This window comes from Cnephaeus nilssonii (genome assembly GCF_951640355.1).
Source record: "Cnephaeus nilssonii genome assembly, chromosome: 4".
In the NCBI taxonomy this organism is placed as follows: Eukaryota; Metazoa; Chordata; class Mammalia; order Chiroptera; family Vespertilionidae; genus Cnephaeus; species Cnephaeus nilssonii.
In genome coordinates, this window is record NC_137075.1 from 71,012,833 (window position 1) to 71,030,764 (window position 17,932).

General features: G+C 41.2%; 1 pseudogene across 1 annotated transcript; it reads left to right on the top strand.

Moving 5' to 3' along the window:
- Window positions 1-1,233: 1,233 nt before the first annotated feature.
- On the top strand, window positions 1,234-15,795 carry LOC307098287 (small ribosomal subunit protein uS15m-like; annotated as a pseudogene). Its single transcript has 2 exons — window positions 1,234-1,284; window positions 15,131-15,795. The product of its transcript is annotated as a small ribosomal subunit protein uS15m-like (transcript).
- The last annotated feature ends 2,137 nt before the right edge of the window (window positions 15,796-17,932 follow it).

A 17,932-nucleotide genomic window follows, 5' to 3' on the forward strand; every position in this document is an offset into this window, starting at 1 on the left:
AGTCAGCAGCTGTCCCCAAAGGGGCTGCTACCTGCTGTGTGGCCCACACCTCAGTTACTGAACCAAACACTGGCAAAAGGGGGAGCAGAAATGACTGCAATTGGCTTAGGTCAGAGTGCCTTCCCCGAGTGGGAACAGACGGACTGGAACCATCGTTCCCTGAATCTCCTGGCTGCCTGTGGGGGTGTTCGATGCCTGGACAAAGTTGGGGTTCTGTTAAGAAGGAGGGAAAGGAGAATGGATGCGGAGGGGGCTACCAAAAGTGACAACGCAAACTCTGATCTACAAACACTAACGCAGAGGGCTGGCTGCCAGAGGCAGCGAAGACTGAGGGGGGCTGGCGAAGACACCGGAGGACACCTGCAGGGGGTCTCAGGTGCCAGGAGAAGGAATGCAACACTCCCTTGTTCGGAATGATGGGGACAGGCTGCTTGGAGTTTCCAGGTGGCGCCGAGGAGTGGCAGGGGAGGGGGTTGAAATAAAGACACACACTCCTGCTGTAGGTGCAGGGACCCGTCAGTGAAGCAGGGTAGGAAAAATACCGATGAATTGTGAATAGCCCCACAGTTGTTGACTTGCTGCTGCCTGGGGTGCAAAAGGGGCTGAAACATCACACACACACACACACACACACACACACACACACACACACACACACACCCCTTGTGTTACAAGGACAGGGGAGAATTTCTGCCAGCTGAGAACACCACTTTAGTTCCTTCACTCAAACCCCCTACAATTGCTCCTCCGGGAATGCTCGTCTGAGGATCCTGTGTCTGTTTCCGCCACTGACGGCCTGTGTGCTCTTGGGAAGCTGTCTAACCTCTCCCTACCCCAGTTCGCTCTGAGGTAAAATAAGGATAATAGTACCCACCCTCACAGGGCTCTTGTGACATATGTAAACTTTGGGCACATTTACATATACCAGATATACCTGAGCATGCAAAGAACACTTCTGGTTAAGCACAGACGAAGAGAAAAAAACATGGTCGAGACCTGTGAAATGCTATGGACCGTGACTCCTTGGTGCCTCCCATGTCCTTCCTTTCGGAACGGGAGTGTGTCTGCCGCCATCCCGGGCCTGGCCCCCACTGGACGTGTTAGGCGCAGAGGCAGGTGACTTGTCACATTAGTCCCATAGGTCCACAGGGGGAGGAACTGTGCTCCAGTTGTTGGACTCCGTGAGCTCCCTGAGGAGCCTCAGTCACACGTGGGCGTGCTTCAGACGACGAGATGCTGCACTTCCAACGGGATGAGACTGTTGGAGAACGTGAGAGGAGGCAGGTGCATGTTGCCTGCGGGAGGGACTTGGGCCACTGAGGGCCGGGGGTGGACAGACTCAAGGATGACTCCAGTGAGCCCCCACCTCCTGGTACTCACTCCCCGTGTCACCCCCTCCTCTTGAGCGTGAGTGGGACCTGTGAGTTGCTTCTGACCAGCGGACGGTGGCACAGGTGATGGAATGTTCCTTCTGTACGTTGCATAAGATGGATAAGATGGTCACTTCCATCTTGCTAGTGGACTCTACGGACTCCCTCCCTTACATTGGGAGGGGCCCAGGGGGCAAGGAACTTCCTGTGGCCCCAGCAGCCAGCCAGCAAGGGGCTGAGCCCTCAGTCGGACAACCTACAAGAGGCCGAATCCTGCCACAGGACCAGGGCAAACGGTGCAGCGGAGAGTGGGCAGAGCAGGCAGTTCCCAGAGCAGAACATGCCGGGCTCGCAAACACCGATAAAGACACTCCGTGTCACTGGCAATAAGGGGAAACCAAAGTAAAAGGACAATAAGATACCATTTTTAACCTATCAGCTGACAGAGGTTGGATAACCCTGTGCTGAGGCATAGGGGAGATGGGCCCTCTCATGTGTGTGAATATAAATTGGTATAGTCTCCAAAGGAGGGCAATTTCATAAAATGTCTACCAAAACATGACATAGCAATCCCATTTCTAGAAATTTTACCTACATATATACCTGCCCACGATATATGTTCAAAGGTATTCACTGAAGCACAGTTTGTAATAGGAAAGACTGAAAACAACCAACATGTGTATTAACAGGGTACTGTTGAAATATCTAGTTAAAATAAACAAATAAATATCTAGTTAAGGTAAACAAATAAACGAGGGAGTCCTACTTGTACAGATATGAAACAGTTCCCAGGTTATTAAAAACAAAGAATGGAACATTGTGTAACATCTGTTATTGGCACAAAAATTTACATATGTCAGACATGCTTGAACATGCAAAGAACACTTCTGGAAAAATACACAAGAAGTAGGTAACAGTCCTTGCTTCTGGGATGGAGAACCAGATGGCCAGGTGGGCAGAAGTGAGAGAGAAACTTCTTATTCTCTAGAGTCGTTAATATTTCAGATGAAAATTATAAATGTGTCCTCTATTCGTAGTTAATAAAAAGTGAAAGAGAGGTTTTTGACATCAAATGCCCTCTCCAGGGCTTAAAGGGAGGAGTACCTTCAGGCAGCAAGAAAGAGCCAGTGAATGCCCCCTCTGTTGGCAGAGAAGGAGAGAACGCCCACTGCATTTTTAAAGGGCATCTTAAAATAGTGTGCTGCAAAGCTCAGTGGGCTGAGCCCTTTATGATTGTTGGTTAGAGGACAGCCAGGGATCATTTTCCAAGCGCCAACTTGCAATTCTCTGTATTCCAGAAGGTGGTTTTTCCTGCGAAATCTTTAGGATTTGGAGAATGTGGCTAGCAGAGCTGACAGCCCCCACACGGAGCAGGTGGGGATGGATGCCTCAGAGGAGCGGTCCCCCTCCAGCTCTTTTCTTACATTTACATTTTCTATCCTCATTCCAGCCAATGCCACTGCTCCTCTTCCCTGGGTCCAGCCTGCAACCAGGCTCTGCAGCTGCTGCCACGGGCCCCTCCTTCCTCTTCCCTCTCTAAGTCTGGAACAGTCCTTGCTGGCACCTCTGCAGCTGTGACTCATCGCAAATGCTTTGCATTCCTGGATGTTCTGCAGGGTTTTGGGTCTCCCCTGTGGCTTGAAGCATTAGGCAAGTTGAAAGCAAATTGAAAAAGAGGCTCCACAGCTGCCAAAACATTGCAAGGATGAGGGGGGAAATTGTTAGGGAAACTGAAAAGGTTTTGTGCTGCCAGGACCCCAGCCAGCCGCTCCCTGGCGTGGGCCTGCTGGTAACTTGATCAGAGCTGGGGACGGTGGAGGCTGAGTCCGGGGGTGGTGCGCCCGCGAGGCCCATTCACACATCTAGAAGCACCGCGCGCCATCTGGAGACCATCTCCATTCGTCTGGGAAGGACTGTGCAGAAGCTGCTGAAAAGCAGAAATGTGCGTCCCATTCAGAAATGTCTTCAATATTAGTTTACCTTTAATTCCTGGGAATTATTTTGTTAGCTTGTTCCTCCTCCCTGCCACCTACGGCCATACACAATTTATGTTTATATTCAGATCAATTGACATCAACTTTTAAAACAGTAATGGGTTGTTGTTTTTTCTCCCTTAAAGCTATGGAACCGAATGTTGAAGACTTTGTGTAAAAGACATAAATGCCAAACTGCCCGGGGTTAATGACACAGAGATGGGTAGGAGATGGGGGAGGGAAAAGTCCTGCCCACTCACCTTCTTTTCTTCCCTGTTCCTCTACGCAGACTCCAATGGGGCATCATTTAAAAAGTCTTTTAAATAAGTTGTATCAAGATAAATTTACATATAGTAAAATACAGTTTGGTGAGTTTGGGCAAATTTATTTACTCATGTAAGACATAATTTGACACCACTTAGCTAGCTCTGGCCGGGTAGCTCAGTTGGTTAGTGTCATCCCTGATATACCAAGGTTGTAGGTTCAGTCTCCAGTCAGGGCACATACAAGAATCAACCAATGAATGCATAAATAAGTGGAACAACAAATCGATGTGTTTTTTTTTCTTTCTAAAAAAAAAAAATAAATCAATCAATAATGATAATAAAAGAGAAACCACTGGCTTAGTAGATATAAACACAATGGAACAAATGTACATTTTTAAAGGGGGATCAACAGAACTTAATATTTGCCTATGATGTCCTAACCCCAATGGTGTGACATCATCACACTAGGCCCCTTTACTATCAAACAAATAATACTATTCAATTTAGTTTCACTTGGATTTCATAAAAGAACATACTTGGATTTTATAGAAAACAAAATTGAAGTGAAATAGAAAGAAATGCTCAATTTCCAATAATTTTTTTCTTCTTTATGATAAATATTAACTCCTAAAAGATCTCCCCCCCCCCCCCCCCACACACACACTTTTTATCTTTTCTTTTTTTGTGAGAAAAGAGAGAGGAAAGAAGAGGGAGAAAGAAACATTGATCGGCTGCCTCCTGCACGCCCCCTAGTGGGGATCAAGCCCGCAACCCAGGCATGTGCCCTGATCTGGAATGGAACCAACAAACTTTTGGTGCATGGGATGACACCCAACCAACTGGCCACACCGGCCAGGGCCTAAAAGATCTTTCAGAGAGATTTTGAAAGTCATTATTTTTTGTTTGAACCAGATGTTTTAATTTCATACACTGATTGACCCCCTTCTATAAATGCTGGAGATAATACTTTCTCCCATCTTCATTTCTTCTCTCCCCAACTTTTTTTTTTTTTTTTTTTTTTTACTTGAGGACATTTTAATGAACTTCCCTTCATGTAGCTTCAAGCTACCAGGACACAGGCCCCACCAACACCCTTAATCTTCTCCTCAGCTCTTCAGCTGGAGAACTTGGCCTTCAGGATGACAGGCTGCTTTGGGAGCCTTCCCTTCCCAGAACTTGTAGTAGTCTGATCTCACCACATCGATGATAGGAGCAGCTACTGGCTTGTTCTGCCAGCATTTACCTGTGTCTGCTCACTGACCAGTATCACGGTTGACAGTTGGGTAGAAGCTCTGGTTCCTCTTTAAGTGGTAATGCGGCATACCAACTTTCCCAAAGTAACCTGGGTGCTATTTGTCAAAGTTTATCCCATGATGATGCAAGCCACTAGCATTACTGTGTGCCCCCCCTCCCCCCCACCCCGTCCTTGCCAGATGCGGCCGTGGCTCACGTGGCCCCGAAGTTTTCGGGTCTTCCCCAGTCTGGATGGCATGTCTGTGGCTGAGCTGCAAGAGCTCTCCCCAACTTTTATACTATTATTTTTATATCAGTGAGTTTGTAACATTAACATTCTCTTCAGTGACAGTCCATCAGTTGGTATTGGTCTACATTTAAATGGATTTGGTATTCCCCAAAGCCCTGTATATGGCTTTTGTGTACCTTTTTCCCCTCATTTTAATTCTCTTGAATGCCAGGATATCAGCAAGTAGTTTTTCTGAGAGAGGTTCATGGGTGCTGTGGTTCCTGATTTCTATGTGTTTAGGAAAATCTGTTTAGCATGCATACCAGAATGACCACTTATTTGGAGATAAGATATCCTTGGGTTTACACTCCTTTAGTCATTGCTTCTGTTTTCTGACATTAAATTCTGAGGTCAAGCCATCCCCAGTAGATAATTTAATACTGCTTGTCTCAATGCCTGAAGGAATCCTTTACTTTTGAATTTCAATAGGTAGGCCAACATGTATCTCAGTATTGTGTATTCTTTAAGGTTGAAGTTTTCTGACACAATATGTTTTTTAACTCTGCAAACTCAGTTTTCTTTGTCTCAGGAATATTCTCTTGAATACTTTTGTTTAATTTGATGGGTTTAATATTTCAGGGACACCATTTGTGATTATATTAGATAATCTTTAGTCTCCATTACCTACCTCCTTCTTTCTACTTACTCTAATCTCTTAGTTTTTTTTAAACCTACATTTATTGTGATTACTCAAACCTTTGCTCTACGTTAGTAAATCATGTTAGCTCTTTTTTTCTTTTTCTTTTTTAAAATATATTTTTATTGATTTAAGAGAGGAAGGGAGAGGGAGAGAGAGAGAAACACCAATAATGAGAGAGAATAATTGACCAGCTGCCCCCTACTGGGGATCGAGCCCACAACCCGAGCATGTGCTCTTGACTGAAATTGAACCCTGGGACCCTTCTGTCCGCAGGCTGATGCTCTATCCAACTGAGCCAAACTAGCTAGGGCTAAAACCTTTCTTAATATTTGTTATATAAGTGGCAGGATGGAGGTGTGTATATAGGGTGAGTAGGCAACCCGGAGAGCCATAGCTGTTTGGACAACCATTTCTTGAAGATTAATGTGTGGTTCTCAAACCAGAGGGAAGCCTGGTCACAATGCTTACTTAAACCCTATGCTGTGCAATCCTTTGGTTGAGTCTAGAGAAACTCAAAAGACTAGGTTAGACTAGTGTGTAACAACAGAAACTTGGGAATGAAAACTATCTAACTGAATGATAGAATGAATCATTACTTGATTATTACATTAATAATAAATATATTATTCTCAAGTGATGAATCCAAATTAACCAAATGAAAATGTACATATAGTAGATATTTGTAATGTGGGTTGCCCAGTGCCCGACGCATTTGTATTTGGGAAGAACCCTAAGAGAATAATAGGAAAGCGGGCTTCACCTTGGAGGAAAAATGGGCAGTTATCTCCTTGGGAGCGTGAACCAGGATAAGACCTAAGCACAGCCAATCAAATGCTGCCACCTGGGACTTTATATCCTGAGGGGGTGACGCAAGGCTCAGGTCATTTAGGGACTCTTCAGGCTGGGTCCACAGGGAGTAGAGTCTGGAAGGGCAAGATGCAAAACTAAAGCACAGGGTGTAGGTATCCAGGGGTGCCGATACCAGTCGAGGGGTGGTGAGTGCCATGCTGGCCAGTGGCATGTCTTCAGCAGCCTGTTCCCATGGTGACAACTTGTCTGAGCTTTGCCTCCTTTGTCCTATCTGATCCACTTCCACCTTTCTTTGATTCTAGAAGCTACCACATACCCATCTAGTACATTCCATTTCTGCCTAAGGAACCGTAGTTGTTGTCTGTTATTTACAATCAAAGACCTTGACAATATATTTGAGTTCAGGATCCAAAACTCAACCGAGAAGACCTGGATATTGGCCATTAATGTGAAAAAGACGTAGAAATTTTAGTGCACTGTGATGTAATGGGTGTCAATAAAGTGGCTATGGTGGGCAGGACAAGGACGGTCAGAGCCTACTTCTTCATTCTCTTGCTCTTATTAACTACAACTAGAATACATTTAACTGGTCAAGGGTTTTATTTTAATGCAGAAAGGGACAAATTAAAATGTGTACAGTTGGAGTTATGTTACCACTGCAACAATTTCATGAAAATGTAATGGTACCAAAGCAGATGCAAAATGGCCTTAAAGACAGAACAACGTCCCACACCCGTTCTTGGCTCTGTGTGTGTATTCCAAAAAGTGAGGGAAAGTGAGAGCTGAGACTTTCCAGATGGGACAAGGATGAGAAATGAGTGTTGTGTGGACACTAACTTCCAACCAGACTAGAAAACACTTTCCTCTCAGGGGCACTTATTCATGGGGTGCAGATAACTTCTTTCCCCAAAGTGTTCGTAAACTAACTACTTGTACCAGAGACTCCAGATGACTCACTGTTTCTCATCCTCAGAGAAAAAAATACAAAACCTAAATTTACTGAAATGTTCCAAAGGTATACTATTGTATTCTTGCTTTGCCTTCTGGTTTCCAATGTGTTCAAAGGAGTAATAAGCCCCAAATCCTGTTCTTTCCTTGCAACATCATAATACATCGAAGGCTACTTCTATCATCAGAGTGTCTCTGAGGAGAATGTTGATTATTTTGAATTCGCTATTTTAAGTAAGAAATAATAAATGTATCTCATTTGTGCATATATTACTTGTACATTTCTTCCAACTTCTATGTGGAATGTAAGAATTAAAATAATTGAGGATATTTTGCATTTGCTAGAAATTAAAATCTCTGAAGGCAATTAAGCTATTTTGCTAGCTTCTATGTAAACTGGTTTTCTTACTCCCAGAGCCCACTGGTATCGAGAATCGAGAGAAGTGGAGAAATGGAGGCCTCTCCACCCTCAACTCTCCTTGGCAGAGCAGGCAGGACCAAGGCTTCCCTCTGAGAAATACAATCCGGGATTCAATACTGGCAGAATTTAGGGAGCCAAACAAGAGCTTCATTCAGGCTCATGAGGGTTTCTACAAATAATACTGCTGTGAGAATCTCTCTGACTACTGAGCATGCATATTAACCAGTTTAACTTTTGTTTCTTGTTTTTAGTTATGGCAAATAATCTGGGTCAAGCCATTCCCCTTCTCCCTGTCCTGTCTTGTGACACATATTTCTACAAAGACTGATTGAGGCTATTAGAGCAATCTATACCAATAGGACAGGCTTTGAGCTCCTTCAGGTAGGGAGCAGTGGAGAGAGGGAAGTTTGGCTTATTGAGTTTTCTCTCTCCAGCACTTTGGACAGTCACAAGTAAAAAGTAAAAGGCTGTTATATTGATTTGAATTAAAAGGAACAGAACTAACTGGTTCATGATAATACCAAAGCCACACACACAAACAAGGAATACTGGCTAGGTTGCTAAAGAATTAAATTAATAGATAAAGCAACTTCTTGGCAGGGAGAGAAGCTAGAGATGTACTTTTTCTTGATATGCAGATTATAGCTTGACCCATTGTATAATAATTTACTAAGATAATAGGGAACAGGAAAAGGCCATTTTAAAGAAAGTCAATAAAAAGTGTATTTTTTAAAATTTCAATTGTCATTAGGTGTGTTGTTTAGGAAAAGTTAATTGCCAATAATTCCAAAATAAAAAACACACCACAAGACATTTAAATTTATAATTATATTTACCTAATAGAAAAAGAAGAATTAAGAGCTTCATTCTCTTCACTAAAATTTAATTCTTCCCCTTTAAAAAAACACACAACAAAATTAATAAGTAAGCCATGTTTTTGTTTTTTTTAAAATATATTTTATTGATTTTTTACAGAGAGGAAGGGAATGGGATAGAGAGATAGAAACATCGATGAGAGAGAGAAACATCCATCAGCCGCCTCCTGCACGCCCCCCACTGGGGATGTGCCCGCAACCAAGGTACATGCCCTTGACCGGAAATCGAACCCAGGACCCTTCAGTCCGCAGGCCGACGTTCTATCCACTGAGCCACACCGGTTGGGCAGTAAGCCATGTTTTAATAGAGAAAGCACACATATTAAAAATAGGAAATGGTTTAACAACCACAAAGGAGAAATTAAAAGACTTCTATTTGCTCAGCTCTATGAAAATCCAAAATTTTAAAAAACACAAAATGGATATCTTTCTAGTAGAATATTAATTACCAATGTCATTCCCAGGAGAGAGATAATCAAAACATAGCAATTACTATGAAATTTGTCAACCTCCCTACAAAAATAAACAAATAATGTCACATGATTTTACTAGTAAATTTACCAACTTTTAAGTAATAGGTGACATCAAATGTTCTAAAAGCATGTGGAAAAGAAGAAAAACCTGCAGGGCCTCATGATGAAGCCAGCCTATAATTGATACCAAAACTCAACAAAAGTAACAGAAAGTTACGTACAAGGGCTCTCCCATTAGATTATCAAATGATTTCTCAACAGAAACACATCAGGCCAGAAAAGAATGAAAGGAAATTTAAAAAGTGATGCAAAGCAAGGGACTGAGTCCAAGAATACTCTATCCAGCAAGGCTATCATTCAAAATTGAAGGGGAAATAAGGAGCTTCACTGACAAAATAAAAGGCTAAGGGAGTTTATCACTACCAACCCAGAATGCAAGAAATGCTAAAGGGACTGGTGTAAAAAGAATAAATAAAAAGGTAAGAAGGAACACAGGCACAAAAAATAAAAATGGCTACAAACAAGTTCCTATCAATAATAACTTTAAATGTAAACGAACTAAATGCTCCAATCAAAAGACATCGAGTGGCTGAATGGATAAAAACACATTACCCATATATATGCTGTCTATAAGAGACCCACCTCAGAACAAGGGACTCACACAGACTGAAAGTGAAGGGATGGAAAAATATCTTTCAGGCAAATGGAAATGAAAAAAAAGCTGGGGTAGCAATACTTATATCTGACAAAATAGACCTCAAAGTGAAGGCCATAACAAGAGATAAGGAAGGCCACTTCATAATGCTAAATGGATCGATACAACAAGAGGATATAACCCTGGTAAACATATATGTACCCAATACAGGAGCACCCAAATACATAAAAATCTACTGGAAGATATGAAGAGAGATATCAACAACAATACAATCATAGTAGAGGACTTTAATACACCACTGACATTACTGGATAAATCCTCTAGACCAGTGGTCGGCAAACTGTGGCTCTTTGGCCCCTTGAGTGTTCTAACGCCACTTCTTCAAAATAGACTTGCCCAGGCCGAAAACCAACTTCTGTGCATGGGCCACGAAGTTTTAATCTCACTGTACATGCGTGCCCGCATGTGGTATTTTGTGGAAGAGCCACACTCAAGGGGCCAAAGAGCCGCATGTGGCTTGCGAGCCGCAGTTTGCCGACCACTGCTCTAGACAAAAAATCAGCAAAGAAACAGTAATCCTAAATGACTCACTAGAGCAGATGGACTTAGTTGACATCTTCAGAACATTTCACCCCAAAGCCACGGAATATATGTTCTTCTCAAGTGCACATGGGACATTTTCAAAAATAGACCACATAGTGGGTCACAGGCAAAATCTCCCCAAATTCAAGAAGATTGAAATCATATCAAGCATCTTCTCAGATCACAATGGCATAATATTAGAAATAAACTATAATGAAAACAATCCAAAAAATTCAAACACTTGGAAGCTGAATATCATGCTATTAAACAATGATTGGGTTACCAAAGAGATCAAAGGAGAAATTAAAAACATCCTGGAAACTAAAGACAATAAAAACACAACAATCCAAAATCTATTGGACACAATGAAAGCAGTACTGAGAAGGAAGTTTATAGCTCTACAGGCCTACCTCAAAAAACAAGAAAAAATGGCAGTAAATCATCTAACTCTACAACTTAAAGAATTAGAAAGAGAGCAACAAGAAAAGCCCAGAGTGAGCAGAAGGAAGGAGATAATAAAGATCAGAGCAGAAATAAATGACATAGAGATAAAAAACACAATACTAAAGATCAATGAAACCAAGAGCTGGTTCTTTGAAAGGATAAACAAGATTGATAAACCTCTAGCCAGGCTCACCAAGAAGCAAAGAGAGAGGACCCAAATAAACAAAATCAGAAATGAAAGATGCAAAATAACAACAGACCCCACAGAAATACAAAGAATTGTTAAAAAATACTATGGCCGAAACCGGTTTGGCTCAGTGGATAGAGCGTCAGTCTGCGGACTGAAAGGTCCCAGGTTCGATTCCGGTCAAGGGCATGTACATTGGTTGCGGGCACATCCCCGGTGGGGGGTGTGCAGGAGGCAGCTGGTCGATGTTTCTCATCAATGTTTCTAGCTCTCTATCCCTCTCCCTTCCTCTCTGTAGAAAATCAATAAAATATATTTAAAAAAAATACTATGACAACTCTATTCTAACAAACTAGACAACATGGAAGAAATGGACATATTCCTAGAAAAATATAAGCTCCCAAAACTCAATCAGGAAGAATCTAAAAATCTCAATAGGCTGATAACTATGGAAGAAATTGAAGCAGTCATCAAAAAGCTTCCAGCAAACAAAAGTCCAGGGCCAGATGGCTTCACAGGGGAGTTTTACCAAACATTCAAGGAAGAACTAAAACCTATTCTCCTCAGACTATCCAAACAATTCAAGAGGAAGGAACACTTCCAAGCTTATTCTATGAAGCCAGCATCACTCTAATACCAAAACCATATAAAGACAACACAATGAAAAAGAATTACAGGCCAATATCCCTCATGGACATAGATGCCAAAATCCTCAACAAAATTCTAGCAAATTGGATCCAGCAGTACATCAGAAAGATCATACATCAGGACCAAGTAGGATTTATCCCAGGGATGCAAGGATGGTACAATATCCACAAATCAATAAACATGATACATCACATAAACAAACCCTATATAATAAAAGGTTAATATGCAAATTGACCAAAGGCTGAACGATCGGTTGCTATGATGCGTACTGACAACCAGGGAGCAGATGCTCAATGCAGGAGCTGCCTCCTGGTGGTCAGTGCGCTCCCACAGGGGGAGTACTGCTCAGCCAGAAGCCGGACTCATGGCTGGCAAGTGCAGCGGTGGTGGCAGGAGCCTCTCCCACCTCTGCAGCAGTGCTAAGGATGTCCAATTGATGGCTTAGGCCCGCTCCCCACACCATCAGTCAGACATCCCCTGAGGGCTCCTAGACTGCAAGAGGGTGCAGGCCGGACTGAGGGACCCCCTCCCCCAAGTGCACGAATTTTGTGCACCAGGCCTCTAGTTGAGAGATAAAAATCACATAGTGATATCAATTGATGCAGAAAAAGCATTTGACAAAATCCAACACCCTTTCTTGATAAAAACTCTCATCAAGGTAGGAATAGAAGGATCAGACCTCAACATAATAAAAGCCATATATGACAAACCCACAGCCAACATCATACTCAATGGGCAAAAACTAAAACCATTTCCCCTAAGAACAGGAACAAGACAGGGATGCCCACTCTCACCACTCCTGTTTGACATAGTACTGTAAGTACTAGCCATTGCGATTAGACAAGAAGAAGAAATGAAAGGCATTCAAATTGGAAAAGAAGAAGTAAAACTGTCCTTATTTGCAGATGACATGATATTGTACATAGAAAACCCTAAAGACCCCATCAAAAAATTATTAGACTTAATAAATGAATTTGGCAATGTAGCAGGATACAAAATTAATGCCAAGAAATCTATGGCATTTCTATACACCAATAGTGAACTTACAGAAAGAGAGACTAAAAAAGCAATCACATTTACTATCGCACCAAAAAAAAGTAAGATACCTAGGAATAAACTTAACTAAGGAGGTAAAAGACCTATATGTGGAAAACTACAGGACATTGAAAAAAGAGATAGAGGAAGACATAAACAGATGGAAGAACATACCATGTTCATGGATTGGTAGAAACAACATCATTAAAATGTCCATACTACCCAAAGCAATCTATAGATTCAATGCACTCGCCATTAAAATACCAACAGCATATTTCACAGACCTGGAATGAACTTTCCAAAAATTTATCTGGAATAAAAAAAGACCCCGAATAGTTGCAGCAATCCTGAGAAAGAAGAACAAAGTAGGTAGAATCTCAATACCAGATATCAAGCTATATTACAAAGCCACTGTTCTCAAAACAGCCTGGTACTTGCACAAGAACAGACATATAGATCAATGGAATAGAATAGAGAACCCAGAAATCAACCCAAACCTCTATGCTCAATTAATATTTGACAAAGGAGGCATGAACATACAATGGAGTCAAGACAGTCTCTTGAATAAATGGTGTTGGGAAAATTGGACAGATACATGCAAAAAAATGAAACTAGACCACCAACTTACACCACACACAAAAATAAACTCAAAATGAATAAAGGACTTAAACATAAGACAGGAAACCATAAAAATACTAGAGGAATCCACAGGCAGCAAAATCTCAGACATATGCTGAAGCAATTTCTTCACTGATACCACTCCTAGGGCAATGGAAACTAAAGAGAAAATAAACAAATGGAACTACATCAAAATAAAAAGCTTTTGCACAGCAAAAGAAACCATCAACAAAACAACAAAAGCCCACTGCATGGGAGAACATATTTGCCAATGTTATCACTGATAAGGGTTTAATCTCCAACATTTACAGGGAACTCATACAACTTAACAAAAGGAAGATAAACGACCCAATAAAAAAATGGGCAACGGACCTAAATAGATACTTTTCAAAAGAAGACAGAAGGAAGGCCAAGAGACATATGAAAACATGCCCAAAGTCACTAATTATCCGAGAGATGCAAATCAAAACAACAATGAGGTACCATCTCACAACTGTCAGAATGGCTATCATCAACAAATCAACAAATGACAAGTGCTGGCAAGGATGTGGAGAAAAAGGAACCCTCGTGCACTGCTGGTGGGAATGCAGACTGGTGCAGCCACTGTGAAGAACAGTATGGAGTTTCCTCAAAAAACTAAAAATGGAACTCCCATTTGACCCAGTGATCCCACTTCTAGGACTATATCCCAAGAAACGAGAAACACCAATCAAAAAGGAAATATGCACCCCTAGGTTCATAGCAGCACAATTTACAATAGCTAAGATTTGGAAATAGCCTAAGTGCCCATCAGCAGATGAATGGATTAAAAAACTGTGGTACATCTACACAATGGAATACTACGCTGCCATAAAAAAGAAGGAATTTTTACCATTTGCAGCAGCATGGATGGAACTGGAGAGCATTTTGCTAAGTGAAATAAGCCAGTCAGAGAAAGATAAATATCACATGATCTCACTCATTTGTGGAATATAATGAACAACATAAACTGATGAACAAAAACAGATCCAAAGACAGAGAAGCATCCGTCAAACGAGGGAAGGTAAAGGAGGGTAAGGGTAAGGGGGAGAGATCAACCAAAGGACTTGTATGCATGCATATAAGCCTAACCAATGGACACAGACAACAGTGGGGTGAGGGCATGAGTGGGGGAGTGGGTTGCAATGAGGGAATAAGGACACATATGTAATACCTTAATCAATAAAGAAAATTAAAAAAAAATAATTTCAAAGATTAAAAAAAAAAGAAAGTCATAAGTATGATATAGTCCCATTCATTTATTTTTGCTTTTATTTCCCTTGCCTTAGAGGTCAAATTAATAAAATAGTACCTATGTTTTCTTCTAAAAAAAAAGAATTAGAAAAACTTTTAAAGTTCTTAAAAGATTTTAAAGTTCTTATTAGAAAACAAAACAAAACCCCTTGAAGTTATAAATGAGAACCTTACTTTAAAAATAAAAGGAGAACAGGTCCGTGTAACCTGCTCTGCACCTCGAAGGCCATGGTGTAGCCCTGGGGTCAGAAGCCACCAGGCTGAGGGCTGCCAGGAGGGTGCTGACTTCCATTCTGCCCCAGGCCCCAGCCCATAGCTGTAGGGTGCGCCCAGCTTCCATTTGACCCTCCAGGTCCGCCCCTCACCTCCCTGTTGTCTCTTCCTCTTCCAGAAACCAGTACGGCCCAGCCAAGAAGATGACCCGCCCCCTTCCACATTCCTCAAAGATTATCAGAAGGTCCTTGGAACTGAGAAGGTTAATGATGTGGTGAAAAGACTCTTGTCTTTGGGAATGGGGAACCAGAAAGAGAAACTAAAATCAAGAAAGAACAATTGTTGAACAAGGTTGTGGCAAACCCTGAGGACACCAGCTTCCCAGAGGCTCGGAATTGTTGCCTTGACAGTCAAAATCCACAATTACGAAGAACACAGGCAGAAACATGGAAAGGACAAAGCTCTCAAGTGCCATTTGCTGATGAGCATTGACCAGAGGAAAAAGATGCTCAAACGCTTCGTAAGACCAGCTACAATGCCTTTGAGACGATATGCATGGGGATTGAGTACACCTTTGCCCCTCTGTACTACCGAAAAGCCCACCCTCGCTGGGTGACCAGGAAGACTGTGCATTCAGGTTACCAGGAGGTTCAGAAGCTGAAGAAGCAGAAAAGGGCCCTGAAAGCAGCAGCAGCCTGGAAACAAGGCCGGATGAACCCAATACGCTCTTCCAAAGCCGGACCAGAGACAATCAGGAAAAGCAATAGATTTTGTTCAAGTTTTTTAAAAAAGGGGGAGAATAACGAGGGAAAACTATCCCCACAAGAAAGCATAACATTATAAAACTGTATCAAAACAGTGTGCTCTGTGAATGAAGTCAATGGCATCAATTCCAGAATCCAGAAATAGACTTACATATGAATAATTTTAGCATGATAAAAGTGGCATTTTAATTAAATAGGGGAAGAATTGATTATCCCATAAAAAATGTTTCAACAGTTAACCGAGATGGGAAGAAAATACTTCACTCTGTATACCAACGTAAATTTGAAATAGATCAGCAGATTTAAATGTCAACAAACTGATTCATAAACGTACTAGAAAAAAAACATGGAAATATTTTTATGAGTAAATACTTAGGAAGTTCTTTGGAGAGAGAATTTAAGTTCTTTGGAGGAAGCAAGTATTTAAAAAACATCTCAGGAAAGTCCTAAGAAGTTTAATTTCCTGACTAAGAATTGGAGACTGGGTGAACTTATACCTCTAAATGTTTCTTGAGAAAGGAGTGGGGAATACCAAGCACTCCCGTTTGCCTGCTTAATGCTGTTGATATAGAAATGTATTGCCTATTTCATAATCTCATTGTGCAGGTTTTGAGTGGAGGGGGGTGTAACCCAGATGTCAGTGGGATTACTTTCTCCTTTGAAATTCAAAGGAAATTACTTGAGCTCTTGTGTTCCTCCTCAGGGAACTCTGGGTAATTTAAGCAATTTCCAATCACCTCAGGATTTGAAGAATTACTTTGATTTATCAACTGTTTTGCTTTACCACATGCTTTTACTATTCTACATTGCTTTGTCCCGAGTGAGGAGTATCAGCCCTTTCCCCATTGTTTCCCTAAATTATCATTCACACAGGCATCTGTGTGTGCAGCAAACTTTACAGAGGTTGCTTGGTTTCCATTTCCCTTGGAGACCCCTTTCATATCTTCCTACCTTCAATTTACTTGGGCTCTAGGGTTCTCCACTCCTCAGCTCAGTTCTCCTAATATACAGAACTATTTTGAGCTTTTCCAGGCCTGTCTTTGAATATCCCAAAACATGTTAGTGTGTTTTGCAAAAACAATGGCTCCTCTAAGGTAAGGTGACCAGACATCCCGCTTTTGGCGGGACAGTCCCGATTTTTAACAATTTGTCCCGCGTCCCGCGGCATTTTAAAAAAGTCCCAATTTTTGGAAAGAATGCACGACAAGCTAGGGAGAACGGGAAGGGAATATATGGTTTTCGGCGGCCATGTGGCTATTTAGCCAGGATATGAGTTTTATATTATCTTTGTTAATTTTATAATGTTAAACTTTAATAATAACAAATAATTGTTGAGAACTGATTATCGAGAACTGCTTATCAAAGTTCGCATTGTTGATCAGTTGTTAGAATTCGACCACCATTGTTTGGACTTAATGACCAATGGCATTTTTTGGGATTGGCAACGAGGAAAACATTTTGTAACTGTCTCTCAGACGATACACATTGTACTGCGTGCTAGTAAGCTAGTTAAACAAGTGATGTCATTACAAATCAGCTATTCAGGTAATTTAGGTAAGTAATTTATTTATTTCATAAATACATAAATTTTCTTGAATTTAGCAGACAGTACTCGTATTATTTATATTTTATAGTGGCGGCAAAAAGTCTAGCGCCGGCCTTGAAAGTGACACTTAGGAATTACGTTATGGCAAATTCAGAGGAAAAATAATACAAGTTAGTATTGTTATTATTTAGAAAGAAATATAGGATTAAAATTAAAATAATTTTTAAAATATAGTTACTTTATAACAATCTAATTTAATTTATAAACTAACAATAAAATATGTTCATGTAATTATGTACCTACTTACTGTGTTTTTAAGCAATATGTATATAATAATTTATAATATAATTTTAAATTATTTTTTTTAGATTTTTTTACATAATGAGTAAGAAAAGAGGATGCAAATTCAACGATGATCTAAGAAGTGAATTTCCTTTTATTAAAAAAACCAAAAGCGATTACAATATAGACCAAATTTTTAATCAAGAACCGCCCCCCCCCCCCCCCCCCCCCCCCCCGCCCTCCGGTCAATGGTGTCCCGCTTTACCAATGTTAAAATCTGGTCACCTTACTCTAAGGGAATGTGAACCTTGAGGCTGCAAGGTGGAATACTGGCAAAGACTTTTTCTTTGGCTTTTATGTGAAGTTGGGAGCAAATATTCCCCCACTG